The following is a 19,594-nucleotide window of genomic DNA, read 5'->3' on the forward strand; positions in this document are numbered from 1 at the left end:
TATCCTACCAGCCCTGATAAGAATACTAAACACAGATATCACTAATGCAGCTGGTGCCCATTCCGTCACAGAGAATTGAAACTCTGATTATTTACATACCAGCCCATTTGGTGTATGTAAATGTAATTACATTGGCACTCAACTATGTCTTCTGAGTGATTCACTTTTTGTCATGTAGTAGATAAGAGAAACAGTGGACCTAAGATTGACCCTTATAGAACCCCATATGTGATTTCTCCACAGTGAGAAGACTGTCCCCTGCTTACTTTGGCTGAATTGTTGAGTACATTTGTCTGCATTCATTTGGTTAGATATGAAATTGTCCATCAGTTCCATAAGATCTCAGTTTATCTCCAAGAGTATTGTGACTGACTCATTAAATGTCTTAGATAGGTCACAGAAAATACCAGCCAGTACTGTTTTGTTATTTAATGCTTGTAAAATTTGGTGAGTGAATGTGTAAATGCCATTCTTGTTGAGCAGTTTGTTTGATTCCAAACTCTGATTTACTGTGGATATTACTGTTGCTCAGATGAGATACTGTTCTAGAATAGGTAAACTCCTTAAAAATTTTTGAAAAATTATGTCAGTAGTTGTTATCACTCATCCTTTCTTCTACACTGGCTTAACAATGTCATGTTTCAATCACCATGGAAAAAGGTCTTGAGAAAGTGATGCATGACCTATTCCAGAAAAAGACAGCCCTTATTAGATGGGAACAAGTCTTTAGCACTTTATTGAAAACACCATAAAATGCAATAGACCTTTTTTTTATTTTTGGGAGAATTTATGATTTTCACAACTGCAGAAAGAGAAGTTGATAAGATATGCATATGATTAAATTTCATAGGAGATGCTTTTTCTCAAGACATTGCTTTGATTTTTCTCTTGAACTGTTTGGTTCTAAGGATCTAGATAAGGTTTCCAGATCATTTTTCTTATCAGAATCAACTATAAAGTCTGCATTAAAATCCTCATAGACTGTTTACTGCTTGCTGTTGTCTGACAGATATCATAGTAAGGAATCCAAATTCCTCATAAAAAAATTCAAAATTTCCCAGTGGGGATATATATACAGAGAACTATTTCTCAGTAGTAATTCACAAGCACATACTTGCGTGTGCTCATCACCACAAAATCTACATGTTTCAATGTTTTTGAACTTTTGTTCTGTCTTAATATACAGAGTGTAACTAAACTTCTTTTACTGGCTTTGATGATTTGTAGCAGGGACCAAGACTGTTAAGTTTAGCTTAGGGACTCATGTCCAGAAATTTATTGCTTTCATACTACATGCAAAATACAAAACACACATCTCTGTCTGATTTGTACTACTTATAGTCTGTGTCCATTTAAAAGTAGGGCTCAATGTCACAATCACTGACAACACAGATACGGTAGCTCCATACCGTGTTTCAGTACATACACAACCACCAATCTGTGGTCTTCCAGCAGCCAAACAATCATAACTCATGATAATAGATCTTAGAATACCTTATCTCGTAAATCAAGAGTTTCATGTGTCCTCACAGCTAACAATCTAGCAGGTTCAAATCAGGAGAATATGCAGGGCAAGCGACTGGGCCTCCACAACCTATCCATTGTTGCCCAAGTTGTCGCTCAAGATAATCTCGGACTGCACTTAAAAAATGATGGGAACCACATCTTTTGACACACGTGCAGTGCCACATCTTCCAAGAGCCCATGCAATTCACACTCAAGAAATTGGAAATAAGCAGCACATGTGAGATGTAGTAGAACAATGTATGGGCCAGTCACATGCCCATTTGGGAATCTTCCCCAAATGTTCAGGCTGTATTATTCCTGAAAGCCATGGGGATGCACAGCATGTGGGTTTTCATCAGCCTACACATTGCTGTTGCTGGAACTGAGAACACCTTCTCTGGTGAATTTGGCTACATCCATGAAAAGGATCTGCTACATGAATTAGGACTCGTCCACACAACAGTTCAAGAATCACTAGCGGAAGTGGGCTTGTGATGCAAAATCCTGTGTCTTCATTGCTTGTGCCTTGTGGGGGTGGTATAGGTGTAGCAGCTGCTCATGCAGAACATGCCAGACATTTGGTGATCCACACTCATTGTGCCTGCTGTGTTCCTCATACTCATTACCTCCTTTTCTGCTACATGGAGTACAGCCTCTTCAAACTCAGATGTATAATGCCACCATGGAGAGTCATAGTCGGCCATGCTGGTGGTGGTGGTGGTGGTGGTGGTGGTGGTGGTGGTGGTGGTGGTGGTGGTGTGTGTGTGTGGGGGGGGGGGGCCACGGCATGTTTCACAAATGTGTAGTTTACCATAGTCAACAACAACACACTAAAAATTAAATGTACATACAGCTTGCATTCTGTAATGTAGTGAATGGTTACAATATGAACAAATACCACAAGAACAACAGCAGGTATAAACCTCTCTGGGCAGATCACAAACCTAACTGAACAGCATATAGACAAACCTGTAATAGGCATCGGACATCTGTTGATCTGTGAATGATATATGGAATACCCTAGTCAGTGGTGCCGAAAAGTGTTGGTTATTTGGATGTGTCTTGTGATATTTTGCACGTAGTGGGAAAATTGTACATTTTCGAACAAGACTGTTTTGATCCTCACTACAAGTCCTCAGTGTTTGTGAAGGGAATTAGTCTCACACAATGTGTAACAACTCCTCCTTTTCCCGTGGTTATGTGGTGCTCAAACAGGCACAGGGTGTCATTCTTTTCAGAGCTTTCCAAAGTTTTTGAAAAGACAAGAAGCTTTCCTATCTTATTATTAAGCCCTTTAATATTCTGATGAAATAAGCTAACATTACTTTTCTGTTCATTCTTGAGCATTTTGGAGGTCTCCTCTGTTTTAACTTATTTCACAACACTGCCAGAATCCTGATTTTTAACTCAAACAGATAAACCTCTGGCACAGTACCATCAGGAATCTTGCTTTGCGTGGCAGTAGAACCCAACCCCCCCGCCCTCACTCGTATCCCAAGTTCCTTTTCTACAAGAAGAAAACTTATCCTTCCCTCTCTTAGTAAGGTGTAGGAAACATCTGATATGTCCCAGTCTCCCAGTTGTAACTGCACTCATATGAGATTTCACTTCAGTCAGCAGCAGCAGCCGCCACCTTCTCGACTCCATGTTCACATGGCTCACAGCAGTGTTAAGCCAGAGGCGGTCATGGTGCTATAGAAGACCACAAAACTCACGTGGGTGTGAAGCAGTCATCATTTTATAATAGATAACTGTATGATATGCAAAAAGTCTGAAGTAACCAGTAATATTGTTCACCAGGTCATTAATATACAATACAAGTGAACCTGCTTCACAATTGCTAATGTGTATGGGAATTGGAAATACCTGGGTTAGATAAAAAATATGGAAACATTGTGAGAAAGGTATGGTTGAACATAAATGCAGGCACTAGTCAAGCCTGCAGGTTGTGCTGTTGTATTTGACCTCGAGCGGCATCTGTGGAATGTCCTCAATATGTTGCAACTGTCAGTCATGGTGACAACAGTGTTCTTTGTATTTGTGTGTACATTGTAGCAGAGCTAAATGAATTTGAATGTAGGCGAATTGTTGGTCCTTGTATGGTGGGCGCTTCCATGACCAATGTAGCTGAAGTGTTTGGCATTTCAAAGACACCTAATTGAAGAATTATACTGCATACAGGGAAAGCTGAAAACCAGCCATCCACCATGTCACAATGTGGACAGGAGTGTCCATCGAGTGATCATAACAGACGATCATTGAAGAGGACTGTAACAAAAAGCAAGATGATGGCAGCTGCAAAAGTCATTGCAGAACTGAATGTTGCACTCACAAACCATGTCAGAACCAAAACAACATGAAGGGAACTCTGTAAGCAAGGAATTGCAGGGAAGCTGATATTCAAACACTGGTCATTAGTGGTGCAAATGCCTGTGATGGGAAAATGTGGCACTGAAGCTATAAAATGTAGTGTGTGGATCAATGGAAGAAAGTCATTTGGTTAGATGAGTGTTGTTGCACACTGCTTCCAAGTTCCATCCAAGTTTGTTTGATGTATGCTGTCTCAAGCCTACAATGCAGAATGCTTGCTGCCAAGAGGGAAACAGTGTGGAATTTGGTGGTTATTTGGGCAGCCTTATCATGGTTCGCCATGAGGCTGATGTGTACTCTGCGTGGGCACATTACTGTCGAGGATTCCGTGACCATTTTGGCTGATCAGGTCCATCCCATGGTACAACGTTTCTTCCCTAATAGTGATGCTGTGTTCCAAAACTAACAGGGCATCTGTTCACACAACTCGCATCATCGAGGATTGGTTTTGTTAGTATAAGGATGAATTTTCACATTTCCACTGGCCACCACAATAACCAGACATCAATATTATGGTTCTTCGTGGTCTACTTTGGAGAGAAGATGCATGATCGCTAATCATCTCAGTCATTATTTCCTGAACATGTCCACATTCTGCAGGAGGAATGGTATAAGTTCCCTTAAATCATACTGGACCTGTATTTTGTTTTCATTTATGGTTTTTATTGTTTTTAATGTTTTCTGAATTTTTGTACACAATACTGCCACAAAACCACAGAATACACATACAACTGACAATGCAAAAACCACTCAGATTGTAAATCAGTTTCAATGTATTTGAATGTCTGACCTTGAACTTGCTTATTGACACTGCAATAAAAGCTTGATTCACTTTAATTGAATGGGTAAATTGGTTGGGATCATTGGTTTGTTTGTTTGTGTGTGTGTGTGTGTGTGTGTGTGTGTGTGTGTGTGAGAGAGAGAGAGAGGGGAGGGGGGGGGAAGAGACACCTCCAGCTGCTGGATATTTGAGGATCACAGGTTCACAGGCAGTATTTTACGAGGGTAAGTTAATTATTATCTGCAAAGCAGTTATAAAATTTTATTGTATTCAAATAGGAAACTTACAAGAACATCATATTTCGACATAGTCCCCTTGCGTTTCAACGCATTTGGTCCATCATTGTACAAGCTGCTGGATGCCTTCATAAAAGTAGGTTCTCGGTTGAGCTTCGAGCCAGGAATGCACCACTTCTTTCACTGCATCATCTGAGGCAAATCAACAGCCCCTTAATGCCTGTTTGAGTGGACCAAACAAGTGATAGTCAGAAGGGGCAAGATCGGGACTATATGGAGGATGATCCAGTCCTTCAAATTTGAGTTTCTGGAGCGTTTCAACAGTGAGGGCAGCAGTATGCGGATGGGCATTGTTGTGCAACAAAACAACTACTTTTGACAGCAATCTTCGGCATTTGCTTTGAATTGTTGGCTTTAGCCTGGCAGTTAGCATCTCGCTGTAATGTACACTGTTTATTGTTGTGCCCCTTTCCCCATAATGTTCCAGTAATGGACCTTGTGTGTCCCAAAAAACCGTAAGTGTCAGTTTTCCTGCAGACGTTTGGGTCTTGAACTTTTTATTGCACGGCAAATTTGGATGATTACGTTCCATACTCTGCCGATTGCTCTCTGGCTTGTAATGATGGATCCATGTTTCGTCACCAGTAATGATCCTATCTAAGAAGTTGTCCCCTTCATTACCATAGTGATCCACATGTTTTTTTAAAGATGTCCAAGCATGTTTGTTTATGCAACTGTGTGAGTTGTTATGGGACCCATCTTGCAGAAACTTCATGAAACCCAAGTCTGTTGTGGATGATTTCATAGGCAGAACCGGGACTAATTTGCTGACGATGTGCCACTTCATCAATAGTTAATCGTCTGTCGAAGAGAATCGTTTCACGTGAACGCTCAGTTGCTTCTTTATTTGTGGCAGTAAACGGTCATCTGGCTCCTTCATCATGCATAAAACTTGTGCGACCATTTCAGAATTTTTCAGTCCATTTGTAGACACTCCGTTGTGGTAAAACACTGTTCCTGTACTGTACCGAAAGTCTTCGATGAATTTTGGCACTGATACACCTTCAGACCACAACCAACAGATCACTGAATGCTGCTCTTCTTTGGTGCAAATAGACAGCGGAGCAGCTATGATTAACAGCATGGCAGTGATAATGAAACTAACCTAGCAGCTTGAAAATTGCAAAGATATAACAACAAATAAACAAAGCATGCATCATCAATGTAAAATGACAGTACTACCGAAATAAACAAAAATATAACTAAATTGCGGATAATAATTGACTCGCCCTCGTATATAGTTTTAACCTGTGAATGGGCAGCATTAAAAAGTTCAGGGCAATTCAGATTGCATTGTAGTATCCTGATTGTAAGCTGATAAGTCATAAATACAACTCTTCTATTACACAGGTTTTGTGATAAAACCAACTGTGAGGAAGAAAACCAAACAGCATATTCTCGTGTTCATAATTTTTAGTTAAAAAGTATGTACAGGTGAACAGTATATATGGGAAAAAAATTTTGTCTAATAGTTGAAATGCCATGCCATTGTAGTTGAAACTGCCTACGAGAAAAGAAACAAAACCATACATTTTCATAGCACAGCACAGCACATTTTCTTTCTTTTAGTCTGTACATTGTTGTTTGCAAAAAATTTATAATGTATGCCCTTCTCAATGTTTATGGGAGTAATGTGCCAAAATTGGAAGTAAATCAGTCAAGAACTTGTTGGGATTCTTACTAATAATGTTTTCTCTCTATATGTACTAATATAGATGAACAACATGGGTCCTAACATAAGCCACTGTGACAAGTCTGAAGTTGCTTCTACATCTGCCAGTGACTCACCACCAAAGATAACATACTTCATTATTCCTGCCAAAGAATAAACAATCCAGTCACAAATTTCTTTGATAGCCATAAATAGGGACAGAAAACTTTTGTATAAACAATAATGCAAAATCAGCAGTTTTCTTTGTTTCTGTATTTTAAAAAAATATAAATATGGGGGAAGCAGTTTCCTGATATTGGTAACTAGTAGTCGTTGAACATTTCTCAAGGCTGAAATTCCCATCTAATCTTAACAGGACAGTTCATTTCCTGCATAAAGAACTGTAGCTTGAGATGCGATATCAAATGAAAATAGCCTGCTTTTGTTGAAATCCATCCTGGTAAAAGTTTAAGTGGCACCATTCCTGAGATTAAATCATGCCAGAATAACATGTTTTTGAGAGGTCTTTAATGCAGTGCATCAATTAAACTATGTTTTTCCTTAGTACATAGTATAAATATGAAAACACTGAAATGGGGGACTTAATATTGAGAAAACACAGATCAGAATGTGTCTACTCAGGTTGCTTGTATCAGACACTGATAGCACAGAATACATGGTGACACACAGACATCACTGTTGTCACATATGAGGATTTATACAAAGCTGCATGAGTAGTATGATAGCTTCTTATGGAAAACATCATTCACAAAATAGAAAAGAACAATACTGTGAAGTGTTGCAGGCTCGATGGAATAATGCCTCAAAAAATTTTGAAGTTATGGTAAAGCTTTCTTTTGAAAAACTTTCAGATGCATGGCCACAGAGTTATTTTTTTCTGTAATTGATTATATTACTAGGTTTTACGTAAATAACACTTCCTTTTTTGTGATGACGTAAATGAATATGAGACTGGTGGCAATAAATGTGACATACTTGATAGATATATTTTTATTTTCAACAAAACAATTTAAAACAATGAAATGAGAGAAAACTAAAGAACACATTGTACTTCAAAAATAAGTTGTCAGAAGCAAATACCAAAATTTACAAGAAAGTAAGACAAAAATTGTCTGTAAGTAATACTGAGTATGACAAACCACTGAAAAATAAAAAGATTTTTTGCTGTCCCTACCCATATACCTGTACTTTCCTTAACAAGCTTTGACATTATACCAGATCCACTGATTTCTTTAAGACAAAAAGACATTGCATCCTCTTAGCTAAGATGTTCCATGGCTTTCAAGATGGCATTCAAGAAAAGGGGGAGTTGGGTTTCTTGTGACTGCTGTTTCCAGAATTGATTCCAGGTGGCATGGAGATCATTCTGTTTCAGATATTTCATTGTGCTTGGGCTCAGAATATGTACTTAGATATTACAACAGGAGGATGTCAGATGTTGTGGACAGTAGTTTTATTCTGCTATCCTCCTTGTAGACATGTGACCTTTGCTTTCTTCCAATCACTGGACATATTGAAAGAAAAGTAAACAGAGTGATAAAACATGCAAGTACAAAATTTCAGAATGAACAGATTAAAAAATAAATAATAATAGTAACAAATATACAGTGTAAGAATGAGTTAGGAACAGTTGTGGCATTTGTACAGAATAATATACAAAAACTCAAATAAGGATAGTATGCTTTGTATGGTGTTACAGTGAAAACTTCACAGAGATCTTGCCATGCTACATATTACAAAATATTGTATATTTCAGTAATGTGTTCTTGCAGAACGTATATAGTGTTAATAGGACTAGTAAAACAAGAGGCTGAACACACCTCAATATCCAGTCTCCTCCAGGCACTAATGTCACAACATTGTTGAAAACCTCTGTTGTGTTTGAAAAAAACTCACTAGTAGCCTGTGGCAAGTTGAAACTTGGACATGCCTGGATAGTGCAATTAATAGTACATAGTTTCCAAAAAACAGGTATCCACATTCAGTACACAGTTTTAACTAGTTATTTATAGGTCACACAGAACAATCACAAAAAAAGATAAACATTTGTGCACTGATTCAGGCAGTAACTGAAATTTTAACTGAAAAGTGAAACTGGACACGGAAATTTTACTTGCATCAATTGCACAAGCAAAGTTGTAGCAATCACAATGATATCTATTCTTTGATGGCTCAAAAGTTTGTTAACAAACACGGTTTCAAAATTTAATGAATGGGTGGTAGGGGCAGAAGTTGAGGGGATAGGGGGTCAGCAGGTGTAGTGTAGATGGAGTTGAAACTGGAGTAATCCATACACAAGTGGAATTTTTGTTTCAGAATGTATTTGTTGATCTTGCTGGGATTGTTGTAGTCATTCACATTGTTGTCTCTTTTTCCAGCTAGCATTACCAATTTGAGTATTTTTCCACTGTAGAATGTAGAAATCTTCTGCAGTGACCAAAGATGTTCATTTCTCTTGTGCAGTAGCCAGTGAGACTAAATTACTATAATAACTGAACACGAGGTATACTGTAAATAGGTTCTCTCTCTCTCTCTCTCTCTCTCTCTCTCTCTCTCTCTCTCTCTCTCCCCCCTCTCCACCCCCTCCCTTCCCCTTCCCACCCTGTCCCCCCCCCCTCCCCCAATACAGATAATTTGATTTCCATCTTCGCCCCTCCCCACCACCCAGATCAGCTCATAGGTATCAAATTGTGAACATTTACCACATTTTGTAAAACAGGGAAGAATTTACATATGTCAATAATAAGTAAAGCAAACTGAGGACTGGAATTAGTAACTAACAGAAGAGTGTGTAGATTAATAACTGGCAGAAAAAAAGTGGATTATCTCAGTTTCTTTGTTAATTAGATTTATTTTACAGAAAAAAATTGAGAGAGAGAGAGAGAGAGAGAAACCTTGTTTATTTTTCTAGTGCATGATAAAAGAAATCTTTTGCATATTACCTGTACTGCAAACTGGCTGTGTGCAGAAGTTTGTAGAATGTTGTTACCTGTCAGCTTCCACTTAAATTGCATCTACTGTCAAGTTGAACTATTCTGCCTTTTAATATTGAATATTTCTATTGGATTTCAGGTATATTGACTACTTTGTATCTAGCAGCAAGTGTTTATGGAGATTCCATTGAGGCCAGGCCGCAAGAATAATTGAATGTACACAGATAAACAGCTTAGCAAAGGTGACAATGCAAATAGTCCACATCAATGTCTTATTAATTTTTATCACAGTACAAATCCTAAACAGTTGTTTTTCGGTAAATAATGTGACTCCTACTCTGCAGAAAGTGTTCTTATTGTTGAATTAGTGTTTTTTATCCTTCAACGCTATTTTCAGAAAGATTTTTCTATGTTATTGTTGCAATGTGTATATAATGTAGACTTATAAAATTCTGTTGTAAATGGCATGAATAAAATATTTATCTTCGTAAGTAGTAAATTCTATGTGCAATATTTTTTGTGGCATTCTTGTAATTTGAATATCAAAAATCCATTGAATAAAACAATGGAAAGTCCAGGATGGAATATAACAATATTATGAAAAGGAAAGTTGCCACTCACCATATAGCGGAGATACTGATTTGCAGATAGGCATAACAAAGACCTTGTTGGCCGAAAGCTTGTTTGTGACACTTTCTTTGTTGTTCCTATCTGGGGCTCAAATATCCATTGTTTACTTCTAACACCAAAGAACCCTTATATACTTAAAAGAATCAAATGAAACTTTCAAATAATTTTGACAATATAAGCATCATTTTCTTGATATAATTTTTAATAATGAGTAATTTTAAATTTCCAACAATGTAGAAACACACCAAAAAAGAATTAAAATAAGTTTAAAAATATTCTGTTCTGTTTTGTTGACTTCAAAGCAATAGATTTCTTTGTCATGTCCCATATGTCAGTTCATGGCTTTTATGTTCCACTGAATGTGCAGAATTTAAGCCAGACACCGTAACACAAACTGGCAACAGTTGACGGACTCATTCCAAAATAACTGGGCTAACTCTGTCTTATATAACTTACCTAACAATATGAGCTCTATGTATGGTGAATTTAATAAAATAACAGTATGGAATAAGCACATCTCACTCACACTCACTCCAAAAGTCAAGAAAAAAAATTACTTGTTTTAACTGCTCAGTAACTTTCATACCCATAAACATTAATAAATTTTTTAAATACAGCTCCTTCCCTCCCTTCTCGACTTGTAATCTGGCAGTATTACAGCCTTGTTTGTTACTAGTCGTAGCAAGAAACTTTATTAAAATTCAAACAACAATTACAGACAAGGTTGGTCATTGAATACATATTAAACAAGATGAGAAAGAACACACTTCCTTGAGGGAACCATTCATGTGCTCTCTCCATCAGCTGTGCCTGTTCAGAAAGTGAACACAGAATTTCATGTTATGTAGAAAATTGATATTATTTTTCAAGACTAAAGTTCTTTGTTGTTTTGAAAAGCTTACTAAATAGGCTTTCGTGTAATAACGTGTTTTGTATGGCTGTTAAACAAAAATTACACCCATTACTTTGTTCAGCTCATACCAGTCCTTTGTATATCATCTGGTTAAGTATTGGTTCTGTGCATGTTTTACCTCTTCTGAAGCTGGAGTGTTCAGCTGAAGTTTTTCTTCAACCAGTGGTACAAGATGATTGCTATCTCAGTAGCTTTTACACCTATGGAAATCACGGGAATTAAATGAGTTGTGCATGTAACCTCTTACTTGAAGCATTCAGAAGTAGACCATGCCACATGTGGTGCTGCAGACAAGTGATGCATCTGTAACACACGTGTGATCTCCTCATCCTTGAGTGATTTCTGAAACACTATAGTCAATATTGTTATCCTCTTTCTTCCCCCTCCAAGAATCATTACATGATTTTCTTTACCAAACTGTGACCAGAAAGCCTAAATCAATTGTAACATTGCCGAAGCCTGCACATGGATTAAAAATTCTAACAACTTTGTATTCACTACCCTGGGACTTAAATACTAGTTCTGATTTTCCCCTCTCATGACTGCTAAAGAGCAGAAGTAACTTCTTGGTCTTTTTAACCTACTGACTACCATTTGCCTTAACTTTATCTTTTTTCTCTGTCTTGTTGGGCATCCCTGAATGTCTTCTGCAGGGGGTAGAGATAAAAAAAGTCTCATACCATAAAATGGGGTGAATGCGAACATAGGGGTGAATAGGATCAAAACTTTAAAACAATAGAAACTACACAGGATTGCAACAAAAAAATGGAAACCAGTGTGTCAATTGGAAGTATTGCTCTTGAGGAACACATTCACGAACATTTTGTGTTTCAATAGTGCTACTCTGTCTTCTAGAGCACTGTAAACATGTGGACGGGGATTCCCATTATTTGTGTGTGTTCCGTAAACTTTGTATACAGTGGTGTGTGGTTGGGAGTTGTATATCATCAAAATCAGTGCTTCTATGAAGAATTGTGTTCCAAATTCAGGTCCTTCTTTGTTTTTGGTAAGTATTAAAGATATTTCTTGATTTCATTTTATTTCACTAGAACGAACACACTTTGTTAAAAAAAAGGGGGGGGGGGGAGTGAATAGGATCAGTATAAAATAACACTATTCAGGCTTACATTTGATTATTGGATACTACCTGCTTGTGTTTTGAATGTTTCATTCTATTTAATTTCTAGACTGATTAAAATGCCCAGAAATTACATTCCTGATCCTCGTGGGAAATCCTACACAAAGAGAAGCAAGGGTGAATTGGCCCAAGCCATTGCTGCTGTTAAAGGAGGGAGCAGCATTAGGCACATTGCCAGAAATTTCAGTATTCCATACACAGTTCTCCATGGACATTTGAGGAATAAGAATGTGCGCCCCCAAGGGGAACAAACTGCACTCTCTGCAGATGAAGAGGCGTTGATTGTGGACAGGCTCGCTATTTGTGCTGAGTGGGGCTATCCCTTTGACCAGTTGACTGCGATTGTTTGTCAAAGCAGTCTTGGACCGGAGAGGTAAAGTTGTTGGAAAATTCAAAAATTTACCTGGTCACGAATTCACTGTTAGCTTTTTGAAAAGGCACAAACAAGAATTGAGTCCAAGACTGTGCCAGAACATAAAAAAAAAGCATGTGCTTCTGTGTTGAGAGCTTCCCTACGGGACTCTTTTGATAATTTAGAGAAGGAAATTAAAGATGATCCCCCAAGTAATATTGTGAATTTCAATGAAACAAACTTAGCAGATGATCCAGGACATGCAAAAGTGACTACGAAAAGAGAATCAAAATATCCTGAAAGAGTCATGAATACCTCCAAAGCAGCAACGTCAATTATGTTTGCTGCTGCAGCAAATGAAAACTGTTTATTGCTCAAAGCACTTGTATGCTTCATGGGTGGATGGTGCTCCCAAAGACACCATATTAAATAGAAGTGAAAGTGGGTGGTTTGATGCTCAGTGTTTTGATGACTGGACTACCACATTCATTTTGCCTTACTATAGGAGGCATTTTTTCATCCACTAAACACCAGCTGGCGAAGCATTCTCCAATAATGGAAGTTGGGTTCCGGTTGTAAGGGGACCACCATTCCAAAGGATATGTTCCCCCGATTACTAAACCAGCTTGTGAGGGCTCTGGAAGTAAATGCCGAAAGAAACATCCAGGCTAGTTTCGAGAAATGTGGGATTCTGCCGTTCAATCCCGAGAGAGTGATTAGCAGAGTTCCTGGTGTTGAAGATGATGGACCCACAAATCCACAGGATGTTGATGGAGCCCTCATAGAATTGCTCCAGGAATTTAGAGGGAGCGATGAAAGGCCTGTGAGACAACAGCGAACCAGGGTTCCAGTGCAGGCTGGGAAAAGTGTGTCAGTACATAATTTCCCTGATGATGAAAAGAGTGACGCCTCAGACAAAAGTGACGATGTTTCTGGAGATAATGGCTCACCAACTCTCCCCACCAATGAACATGAGAACCCAGGCGAGGGCACAGGCGCAGTCAGTGGATCTGAAGTCTTTTTGCCTTAAGAACATCAGCCTGGTGATTTTGTCATTGGTAGATTTGACACAAAAAGGGACACAGGATGTTCGTAGGCACAGTTGTCACTGTAACTGAGGCAGCAATGACTGTTAAGTGCCTTCGGAAAAGGGTTGGGAAAAAGAACACTGTCTTTGTTTTCCCGGACGTGGACGATATATGTGAGGTGACACCAATACAAGTGGAGAGAAAGATAAATGTCGCTAACATTCAAAGGAGTCAACACACCTTTTTTGTGGATCCCATATTTTTGGAATAAGTTGTAGCATTATTTAAAGTTTTCTACCTAAATGTATTTCTTTTTTTCAATAAAATAATTATAATTATACATATATTTCTTTTTTCTATTTCGCAATCATCTTTTACTTAAAAAATAAGCCAGTGATCCTAATCATAAAACAAGTGTCTTAATGGAATAATTTGGGAAAATACTATGACTGATACTATTCACGCCGACCTTCAGAACAATAGGATCAAAGGATTTAAAAAATTATTAAAATTCGTCATAAACAATAAAGAGGGAGCCATATATTGGATTCAAAACTACAGATGAAGACACACAAAATATCTTTTGTTTCATCGCTTTACATCAATTGGTTGAGGAGATACACATGTTGGAACATGAAAAGTGATCCTATTCACCCCGTTTTACGGTAGCTATTTTTTTGTTTTGTTTGCAGTCCTTGTACATACCGAAAGCCTGGCATCAGTGCCATTGCACACCACTAGAGGAGGAAAATGGGGAGGGGGAGGGGGGGGCTCACAGCCCATTGGTAAAGCGGAATATCATGGTAACCCTTTTTCTGCATTTGGAGGGAAACAATGCTGCAAAAATTCTTGATGAGTTGGTTGAAGTGTGAAGTAACAATGCTCTACAGTATGACACAGTGGTTAGGTGGTGGAGACACTTCTAATGTGGTCAAACAAGAACAAAGAACAGGGAATCACAAGAAAAATGAAGACCCTGGTGGTTGAAGACTGGCATATTAAAAGCTATGCAATAGTGGAAAAAGTGAAACTCTGTCATGGATTTGTTTTCAACATCTTGCATAACATTTTCAACATGAAAATTGTTGCCACCCACTGGGTTCCATGACTACTTGCACACTTTCCAAAAGCCTGCAGAAACAAGGTAGCAATGGAAACACAGTAGCTGTGTCAGGCCAATTCAGATGATCTCTTTAGCTTTAATGGTGTGCATTCAACATAATCAGTTGAGTAGTTGTTTTTGATTTTATGAACAACATTTCAATAAGTGATACAACCGCCTTCTTAACGTGTTGTAAGTTGTGCAGTTATTTGTACTTGCTGCCTGAACTCTGATCATAGGTGGTCCATTGATGGTTTTGCACTGCTGTTTATAGCTGAGTTTGACTACGGACACCACCAACATCCTTTGATACTCTTTTGTTTTACAGATTCCACACTATTGTTCCATGAAACACACCTTTTCACATTGTTTCCTAGCTGTGGTAGGTATGATGGCCAGCGAGGCATTACTAAATTTAATGCTAGACTCCAAAACCTTTTTTAATTGTAACCACCATTCAAATTTTTTAGATTTTCCAACATCTTTATTTTGATGACTCCCAGTTGTCAGGTGAATCATAGAAGATGTAACACTTTTTATTTTATGAGTACTTCCGGATATCTAAACTAGATTTTCCACAACTGATTATATGCTGAGAGGTATGTAATGTTTTTGTTCAGATAATATATAAAAACAAAGATGATGTGACTTACCGAACGAAAGCGCTGGCAGGTCGATAGACACACAAACACATACACAAAATTCAAGCTTTCGCAACAAACTGTTGCCTCATCAGGAAAGAGGGAAGGAGAGGGAAAGACGAAAGGATGTGGGTTTTTTGTCCTTAAATATGTCTGCTTGTGTCTGTATATGTGTGGATGGATATATGTGTGTGTGTGTGCGAGTGTATACCCGTCCTTTTTTCCCCCTAAGGTAAGTCTTTCCGCTCCCGGGATTGGAATGACTCCTTACCCTCTCCCTTAAAACCCACATCCTTTCGTCTTTCCCTCTCCTTCCCTCTTTCCTGATGAGGCAACAGTTTGTTGCGAAAGCTTGAATTTTGTGTGTATGTTTGTGTTTGTTTGTGTGTCTATCGACGTGCCAGCGCTTTCGTTTGGTAAGTAACATCATCTTTTTCAAAAGTATCTGAAAAATGTACTAAAATGGTGTAAAGCAATATGCCCAAAGTTGGCTATTGCAATGTAAACAGTCCTAAGCAGAGCTATTGTGCCAGGTTCTTTCATTACGTGGAGCGAGACAAGCCTGTGCTGCTAAGATAAAACCCCATTTCTTATACAACATGTATGCAGTGTCAACAATGATTTTTGTATAAGGGGCTGTAAAATTAAAATGGGACAAATGGAAAAAGTAAGTACATTGTTTATCATTTCAAAAGTAATTACCATAACTGTTACTATACATATTCCATTGGGAAGCAAACCGATCAGTGTCTCTAAGAGAAAAAGTTTGCAGCTGCCTGTGGAATGGTGATTGTACCCAGATGTGTACCTCTTCATCCAAAGCAAGTCAAGGGCCACAGATGTCGTTCTTCAGGGTTCCAAAAATGTGTAAATCACATGGAAAGAGATCAGGACTGTATGGAGGATGTGTTTGGGCTTACTTATGCTACATAGTTGAAATGGCAGGCATTTCTGCTCTGGGGAAACTATTATCTTTTTCTTTGACTACAAGGGCCAGCTGCTCATTGACTTTCTGAAGCACACCACCACAATTAACTCACAGCATTACATGGACACTTTGCAAAAATTGAAGCATTTCATAAAGTTCAAATGCTCAGGAATGTTGGTGGATGGTATCATTATGTTTTAGGGTAATGCCTGCCCACATACATGTTACCAAGGTGGTTTAGACTATGCAGCAGAAGGTTCACTGGGAAGCCCTTACATATCCTCGCTACAATCGCAATCTCCCCCATATGATTTCCATATTTTTGGAGCCCTGGAGAAAGACGTTGGTGGCTGACAGTTTGCTTCAGACAAAGAGGTGCATGCATGGTTGCGATCATAGTTACATAGACGACAATAAACACTTTTCCACGAAGAGTATTGACCACCTCGTTTCACAGTAGCTTAAATGTGTTAACAGTTATGGTGATTGCGTTTCAAATAATAAACAGTTTACTTGCTTTTGCTTTTATCCATCTGCCTTGTTTTTATTTGACTGCCTCTTATATGATGGGGTTTAGGAAAACTATTTTAATGTGTGTACATTTCCAGGTTTTTTCTGGAAACAAATCCAGTTTCTTCAGTAAATTTTCCTTTTAAACCTTTCCATTGCTGCTTACTTGTGAAAGCTGAAACAGAAACGTTGGTCATTCAACCTTCATAATCATAAACAGCCTTGTTCATGGAAAAAAAATAAACTACTGCATCAACTTTCTTAGATTAGGGGGAAAAAATTGATCTGTCTGTGCCTGGAGATGCCTAAATGCTTCTCAAACATAAAATGTCTACTTTTGGTGAAATGTGTCTACAGGTTCTATTCGAAATTGTGATTAAACAGAACACATTTAAAATAAATGAAACCTTTTTCAAGTGCTGCTGAACAAAGCGACCAAATTGTGTACAATGTTCGAAATCATGAGATTGGTGCAAGAGACGAATGACACTTGTCTGGCTTATCCTACATTTCTTGGCAATCCGTCACATGTCACCATATGGACTGATAAGCATCATAGCCAGAACAGCTGCTTCCTGTGTTCTGTCAGTTGCAGTCCTTGTCCTCATTCTGTTTCAGTGTTGAAGGAACCTGTTCATACTAGAGACCTAATAATTTGTTCACATGCCTGGTGTATGGACAGTGACAATCAGGATATACATCCCTATACAGCCACACTGTTTTGACAGCATTTGTTTCACATCTTTGTATAAACATAACATGCCTTACTTCCATTAATTGGTGTACTTCCCTGCATGCAAGGAGTTCTGAAGTAGAAATGACCTGTTCGCGGATGAAGCCATAGTAAAAACGATCTGCTGATGGATGAAGCCGTTCCTACTAGTTCTGAAGTGCAGACAAGTAAACAGTTGAAAGAGTTGACACAAAGGCGTAGCATGGGATGAGCATGTTTACAATGCAATAGCCGACTCTGGCCAACTTGCCTTTCAGTTTTAGACTATTTGTTGGATTCTTTTGTGAAGAGTTTCCACCTCAAAATTAACAAGCATTATATGACTTTACTAGTCTTTTCATGCACTTTCGAATCCCGTTACAAAAAGTGTATCACTCTATTTAAAAAATCATACTTGCTTCATTATCTCGATTGATACAAGAGTTAAGACTTTTTATCAAATGACAAAAGTATGCACTGCTTAGTGTACTATCATTTGCCAAAAACTTTGTTTCAATTTCTGGAACTGCCATGAAATAAAAATGGTGTAATGTCTTACTTGACACACTCTGTATATCACCATGATCCTGAGACAATGCAACAAAGCAGTAAATGGCAAAATGTGGATTTAACACACACAAAAAAAAGTGCCCAAACATTATTGGGCCTAGGTGACGCCAATTGTTTTTTTGGACTGCAATGATTGAAGATTACGCTCGTACATGGCAGATTGTCACAGAAGCAAACTAATGAAATCTCCTGGTAAGGTTATGGAAGTTTATCGAGACCAAGCTGTTAGGGAGGCTGTCTTTGCTCCAAGATGATGCCCAAGCTTTTTTTTCTTCAACTTAGTACTTAAAACTTTGGCTACTGCTCATAACATGCTGTCGCCAAAGCACTGACATTGTTGGAGATGTCTAGACTAAAGTTAGTAGAATTGCGGAATCTTTTAAACTTCTTACCTGATTTGGCAAGTTTGACCACCATCTCGTCACACTATCGCTAAAATTATTGCTGCCAAAATTCTAGTTGTGCCTGCATGATTGCCAGATCAGCTTTGTGTTTCCATTATTGCCAGATCAGCTATGTGTTTCAAGATCAGGTTCTCCTCTGCCATAATCATGGAGTGATAGGCACAATTACTACAGTGCTAAAATTCAGTCAAATCCCTTTCCAGGACACCACAGCATTCTGCCTTAAACAAGTGTAGACGTCTTCATGGCATCAACCATTTTTTGCTACCATGTGGTCGTTTGTTCTGTCCCTTACGCCAATATTTATTTTGCATGTACAGGTTATCTGTTCAGTAAACAATTAAATGGTGTGAGTTTTACGATTTTGTAACTTAAAAAATCTGGCTTAAGGTAACAATTAAAAAAAAAAAAAACAACAGAAGTATGTCATTTGTAAATACACTGAAGCACCAAAGGAACTGGTATAGACATGTGTATTCAAATACAGATACATGTAAACAGACAGAATATGGTGCTGCAGTTGGAAATGCCTGTGTAAGACCTATATAAGAAAAGTGTCTGATGCAGTTGTTAGATCAGTTACTGCTGCTACAATGGCAGGTTATCAAGATTTGTGAGAGTTTGAAAGTGGTGTTATAGTTGGCACATGAGTGATGGGACGCAGCATCTCTGAGGTAGCGATGAAGTGGGGGTTTCCCTTATGACCCTTCCACAAGTGTACTGTGACTATCAGGAAACGGGTAAAACATCGAATCTACAACATCGTTGCGGTTGGAAAAAGACCCTGCAAAAACGGGACCAACAACAACGGCAGGTAATTGTTCAACACGACAGAAGTGCAACCCTTCCACAAATTGCTGCAGATTTCAATGCTGGGTCATCAACAAGTGTCAGCGTGTGAACTATTCAATGAAACATCATCGATATGGGTTTTCAGAGGTGAAGGCACACTCGACACAAAGCTTTACACCTCGCCTGGGCCTGTCAACACCGACATTGGACTGTTGATGACTGGAAACATGTTGCCTGGTAGGACAAATCTCATTTCAGATTGTACCGAGTGGATGAAAGTGTATGGGTATGGAGACAACCTCATGAATTCATGGAC

At 38.4% G+C, this 19,594-nt stretch overlaps 1 protein-coding gene across 2 annotated transcripts in view; it reads left to right on the plus strand.

The window, feature by feature from the left end:
- Nucleotides 1–10,427, plus strand: part of LOC126236190 (Golgi-specific brefeldin A-resistance guanine nucleotide exchange factor 1) — a 321,970-nt gene extending 311,543 nt beyond the window's left edge. Inside the window, exon 34 of one of the 2 annotated variants that reach the window (XM_049945293.1) lies at nt 9,698–10,427. The gene's annotated coding sequence lies outside the window, so the exon portion shown is untranslated. The remainder of the gene's footprint in view (nt 1–9,697) is intronic. The other variant, XM_049945291.1, reaches the window with a different exon arrangement.
- The last annotated feature ends 9,167 nt before the right edge of the window (nt 10,428–19,594 follow it).

Source organism: Schistocerca nitens, chromosome 2, assembly GCF_023898315.1.
Source record: "Schistocerca nitens isolate TAMUIC-IGC-003100 chromosome 2, iqSchNite1.1, whole genome shotgun sequence".
Classification (NCBI taxonomy): Eukaryota; Metazoa; Arthropoda; class Insecta; order Orthoptera; family Acrididae; genus Schistocerca; species Schistocerca nitens.